Raw genomic sequence first — 6,000 nt, 5'->3', positions numbered from 1 at the left:
GTGGTTTAGACACGGTAAGACGTGCGAACCTAGTCCGCACTTCAGGCAAAGCTGTAACCAAGGGTAACAGAGCTTCTGCCTATACGGGTGTGAAGACCAGCTACTTGCCTAAACCAGGTGTATCAGCGAAGGCTGTGCAGGTCCAGATACAAGCCAAACTCGCTATCGAAGTTACTTTCCCTCCTGAACGTCCACCGCCTCTATTTAAGTTCGGTATTACCTTTGCCCCTACATCATTGATGAGGGGCGGAGAAGGGAAGGAAGTGGTGGGCGGGGCGAATCACTTTCCTAATTTACAATTGGTCCTAATTGGGCTTGAGTCACGCCTCCTACGCCGCCGCGGACAGGCTCTGGGCGCTGTCACTCGAGCCGCCGCTACCGCCCCCGTCGTGGCCCCGCCTCTAGCCGTGGCAAGGATCTCGCGGGAAGAGCTGCGGGCAAGGCTGTGGCTGGGGTTCTTGCTGGCTCTGGGAGCGGGAGGGCTCTCCTCACAGAAGCGCTTCCTCGCGGAGAGGTGGGAGCTGCGGCAGCCGCAGGCCTGAGCCCCCGCTTCTCTGTCACCTCCTCTTCCTCAGGGCTTCCTTGTCCGCTGGCCCTCCGACGCTGCCCAGGTAAGACAGCCCAGAGCGCGTCTCTGCAAAAGAGTGGGCACTCGGAGCAGCCGGGGCAGCGGGCTCCCGACGGGGGCGGCTCCGGGGGCGGCTCCCGGGGCAGCGTGGCACTGCCTGGTGGGCGAAAGGCTTTGGCTGGGTTCGGCAGTGCGGAGGGTGAGGAGGCGGTGAAGTGGGATCCGGTGCAGGCACCCAAGGGCGGGTGTAGAGGGTGCCAGGGCTCCTCGGGGTGAGGGGGCAGTTCGTTGCTGGTCCTAGGGCTCTTCTGGCTTGGGGTGGAGGTGGGTGGTGGCAGAGAGAGTGCCGGTTCTTTGGGATCGAGGGAGATTTATTGGGTTTCTGAGGTTCCTTGGGGTGTTGTAGCAGGGTTCTGGGACAAGGGGTTCCTTTATCGGGGTCTTAGGCTCTTTGGGGGCTTAAGATTCAGTGTAGCAAGGTGCTGCGTCTCTGGAAGAGCAGATCATTGGGGTCGGGAGGGATCTTTGAGCGTTTCGCATTCCGGGGAGGAAGAAGCAGTTTATTAGGGTTCCGGGGAAAGGGGTCTGTGTATCTGGGTCTCCGAGCTAGAGTGCGATGTCTCTGCGACCTGCAGGGATCCGGCCGCCTTGGCGTGCTGCTGGGGGCGGAAGGGTGTACCTCAAAGATCAACGTCTTTACCGGGGTTTTTGCTTTGCCCAGAGGGGGGCAGTACCTTGGCTTGGTCTCGAGTCTTTTCGGGGGCAAAAGGGCGAGTTAGGCGGGTCCCCGGGTGATCTCGAATGGAGGGTGCGGCTCATCAGGCACTGGGGTGGCTCTCAGCGAGAGGGGGCTTTAAGTCACATCCTGAGTCGGCCCAGTGGACAGTCTGTGGCATCCTGGAACAGGTCTTTCTTTCCAGATGAGAATGTACTCAATGCTTAGTTGAAGGGTTGATCGGTTTTGTTGCCTAGTTGGAGAAATAGTGGGTTTGTTTTTGTAGTTTTCTTTTCTCTGTCCCAGGATCCCTGTGGGGCGAGCTGGTCTCGCTGCTCAGGGAACATGAGCGGCAGCACTGTAGGTGGGAGTGTAGACTGTAGGTTCTTTAGGAGGCGAGTGTCCTCAGGTTGGGTGTGGAAGCCGCCAAGGATGGGGAAGAACGAAGAACGTGTTCTTTTGGTGGTTTGGGCTTCCTTTCCTTAGGTGGTCTGCTTTGCTGATACTGCATTATTAGATCTGTACTGAAGTCTTGCCTGAATACTAGACAGAGGCAGGTTGTGCTGGGAGGTGTGTTCTGGATTCTCTTCTTTGAAAAGCATTTGTGGGGAGGCATAACTTCAAGTTTAGCCTCCAAGTAACATACTGGAATTTGAAGTCCCTAAGCTAGAATTCTGCAACAGCATCTTTTGAGACTAACAGCTCTTGTAGAGAACCTCTCTCACCTGCTTGATCATAAAGATACAGCTCCTGGTGAAACTTATGCAGAGTTCTTGGTAACTAGCCCAGATTAAGGTGGAATTAAAGTAAAATGATCTGGATATATGTGTATAAGGTTTAGTTAAAATCTGTAGACCAGAAAGTTTGTGCATTTGCCTGGCTTTTTATGATAGAGGCCTGTAAATGAAGTCTAATGTGGCAGGCAGTGGATCCTGTACAAATAGTAATTCTGTAATTTTAGGTAAATAGACAAATTCGAGTATTTCAAGGCAAAGAATTTTGCCTTCCTTAGTCTTTTTCTTTTTGTCTTGGGTCCAGAAATGCTAAGGATAATGTACTTAATCCTTGAATCTTGCAATCATTTAAAAAAACAGTGGAATCCTACACAGCAATATTTAACTTTTTGCAGAGATCAGATTGGTTTTTTGTTATAATTCAAACCAAAATCCCTGATTGACTTTTATAACTATTAAAACTGATCAGCTGAGCAGATACTTGTATGGAACTACGGCCAAAAAAAAAAAAAATTTAAGCAGACTTTCACCCCCCTCACTTTTGAAAGACAAATGAGATATTAAGCAGATTTCAATAACTTTTTAAAAAAACAGCTTTTCTAATTTCCAAGTAAACATACTTATCAGTCAATAAGTATTTGATTATCTCCTAGGTGTCAAGCACTGAAGGTACAATGATTCTGGCTCTCATGTAACCTACGTGGAGAGAGGGAAAGACAACAAATAAATACATACATAAAATAATCGAGATGTCAATAAGGAAGAAATAAACAGCATGCTTGAGGTTTAGCTCACACTCCTGAATGATAATACAATTGATGCCTATTGTGGTAACTAGAAACCAAGCAAGATAATGGTTTACCTTCTGAATTATTAAAGAAATATTAAATTATGAGAAGTAGAGTTTGGGTGTTAAATATGTATCATCTCAGAGGATTAGCGCCTTTTGTTACGTAAGCATAGAAAATCTGAAAGGACACACATCAAATTTATCAGTGTTGGGTTTTTTTCAAGAGAAAATTGCAAAGGCACAAGACAGCTATTAATTTTATGTTTTTATATTATTTAAATCTATTTCAATGAACAGACATTACTTAAGTGTAAATTGGAGAAGTCAAAAATTTAAAACATGTTGGTCACTGTGCAAATTTGTGAAAAGTACAGTATTTATTAGGCTTTGTGTGTGTTGCCACTTCTACTTGTGTGTACTAGTTAGTGGAGGAAACACACGTATTTCAGGATCCCAGAGTTATAGCAGTGGGGTGGGGAGCATGACAAAAAGAAGAAAAAGACTGGGACCTAAGTAAAATGTTAAAACATGTTCAAAGCATTGGAAATTTAATTACATAAAGATAAATTAATCTTAGACCTTTCTTCTTTCGAATTTAATTGTGTCCTTAGTTTGACAAAGGAAGTTTTTAGATTCCCTCCAGAAGAATAGGGTGTGGTTTTATGGCAGAGAGGAAGGTGTTGTTATTGTAGCACAGACATCAGGGAGAGTTCTTTTTGTGAAACATATGCAGATCTAATATGTTTTTCTTGTGAGGCATGTGAAACATAAAAATAGTTTTATTGTTCATTATTACACTACTGAAAATTACAATACCAGAGTGTCTTTTGGATTATCATTCAACATTCTAGAATTATAAATATGATATACTAAGGCAGTTTCTAGAAAGGAAATCATAAGACGTAAATTCCATTCTTCACTGTGCAACTAGCCATATGACCATAAGTAATTCCTTAGTCTCTCAGGGCCTCAGTTTCTGCATATATAAAATTAAAGCAAAAGAAGCCTCTGTAATTAATTAATATAAATTCCAACTCCAAGGATTCTGTTACACTGGTTTTTATGTTGTAGATCTGCAGTATTATATGTACAAAAAGAGACAGATGCCATAAGAGTAGCTAGTTCTCAGGATACAACTAGTTCCATGTAATTTTTATATATCATACCTAATTTTGGAAGCCTCTTCATTTTTAAGATATGTAGGAAGTACTTAATTCCAAAATATATGTTCATAAGGGTAAGTGATTTCCTTTTGATAATTTAGCTTTATCTGTTAAAGCATTGTTGTTTTTATTTCTGATGCCTGGTTCTTTAGTAGAATATCTATATGATAATGTCCTTATATAAGTCTGGTTGCAGAATGAGGTCTCTAGCGGTTGACCCCCTTTGATCCATCCTTTACACTACTGCCAAGCTGATTTTGCTAAAATGCAAATCTGTCCAGTGCCTCTTTCTTAAAACCTATACTTCTTACTTACCTACAGTATTTAGTCCAAACTATTTATCATTACAGGGCCCTTCATCATCTGACTCATCTCTTGCCATTCCCCCCCCCCCCAGCCCCTCACCCCCTCATAAACCTTGCGCTCTAACTGTACTAATAAAATCAGTTTACTGAAAGAGCCATACTGTTTCCTGATTTGGAGTCTTTTCATGTTTCCCTCCATGCTGCTTAGAATGTTTTCCCCTCTCCTGCCTTGCTGACAAGGGCTACTGATTTTATCAGATATGACTTAAGCACTACCAGCTTTTTAAGTCTTCTGTGTCCTCTGGTCCTCCCTCTTCCCACTCCACTAGGTTATTCACTCTGTATGTCTTGTTCATTCATTCTCATGTTTCTTAGACTGCTATAATTGTTTGTCTGTCTCCTCCTGGACTGAAAGGCAGGTTTATATTTGTCTTACTACTTTTTATTTTTTAAAAGATTTTATGTATTGCCCTGGCTGGTGTAGCTCAGTGGATTGAGTGCAGGCCTCCGAACCAGAGGATCGTGGTTCAATTCCCAGTCAGGTCACATGCCTGGGTTGCAAGCCAGTTTCCTGCAGGCCAGTTCCCAGCAGGGGACACACGAGAAGCAACCATATATTGATGTTTCTCTCCCTCTCTCCTTCCCCTCTAAAGATAAATAAATAAATAAATAAATAAATAAATAAATAAATAAATAAATAAATAAAAGCTTTTATGTATTTACTTTAGAGAGGGGGAGGGAGAAAGAGAGGGAGAGAAACATCAGTATGTGGTTGCCGCTCACTCGTCCCAACTTGGGACCTGGCTTCCAACCCAGGCATCTGCCCTGACTGGGAATCAAACCAGCCACTTTTTGGTTCACAGGCCTGCGCTCAATCCACTGAGCCACACCAACCAGGGCTGTCTTATTACTTTTTATATCTGTTTCTTACTTTACACTGTTAGCACTCATTACATGTTTGTAACTCAGAATGTCAGAACTAATGGCTTCATAATATCTGAAATGAGTTAAGTCCAGATCTCAGTCTTGTCCTATTTTTCTAAAATCTGGGTCTTTCTGAATTATCTTATTCTCTAGTCTCAGTGATCTCAAACTGATAGTGGATCTGTAGTTTTTATCCTCATTTAAGATGTGAGACTCCCCAGCACTATAGAAATTGAGTACTTTAACTTGCAGGAAAGTCTTGTAGAATTTTGAGGGAACCCCTAATCTCTATATCTAAAGTTGCTGAGAATATTATGAGCTAGTTTGGGTATTTCAGATCTTGGATATCCGATATTTGGTAGATATTTTGCCTTGGCTGGTTTCTCCCTGGGAAATTATTGTTGCCAATGTGTGTTGGTTTTTATATTCCCTTAATGATTGCTTTACATACATTGCCTTTAGTTTTTAAAACAAGTTCTATAGATTAAATAAGTTACTCAGGGTCACTATCTACTAAGAAACAGGCTCTGACTAAATCCAGATCTGTCTTACTTCAGATTCTATAATTTTTCAAGTTACTGAATATGCTTCCTGAATATGACTGCTTATTTAGAGTATTTAAAATTATTAAGATACTTTACTCATTTTGTAAATTGGAGAAGTAGGTTGTAAGGTTTATTTGGATTTTTCATTAAAAACTACATCAGAGAATTTGAAGACTTTAGGGGCTATTTAATCCAGCTCCCTCGTTTAGCATATAAGGGGACTTACACAGGCGATAGAAGTTGAATGATTGGCTCA

The 6,000-nt window shown here is 42.7% G+C and overlaps 1 protein-coding gene across 3 annotated transcripts in view; it reads left to right on the top strand.

Annotated features, from left to right (window-relative positions):
• The first annotated feature begins 415 nt into the window (after positions 1-415).
• Positions 416-6,000, top strand: part of GLCE (glucuronic acid epimerase) — a 109,103-nt gene continuing 103,518 nt past the window's right edge. For all 3 annotated transcript variants that reach the window (XM_037155644.2, XM_037155641.2, XM_037155643.2), the window contains exon 1: positions 416-611. The gene's annotated coding sequence lies outside the window, so the exon portion shown is untranslated. The remainder of the gene's footprint in view (positions 612-6,000) is intronic.

The sequence above is a fragment of the Artibeus jamaicensis genome, unplaced genomic scaffold, assembly GCF_021234435.1.
Source record: "Artibeus jamaicensis isolate MK-2021 breed Jamaican fruit bat unplaced genomic scaffold, CSHL_Jam_final contig_548, whole genome shotgun sequence".
Taxonomy (NCBI): domain Eukaryota; kingdom Metazoa; phylum Chordata; class Mammalia; order Chiroptera; family Phyllostomidae; genus Artibeus; species Artibeus jamaicensis.
The sequence above is the reverse complement of the archived record's forward strand: the minus strand, read 5'-3'. Positions and strand labels throughout refer to the sequence as shown.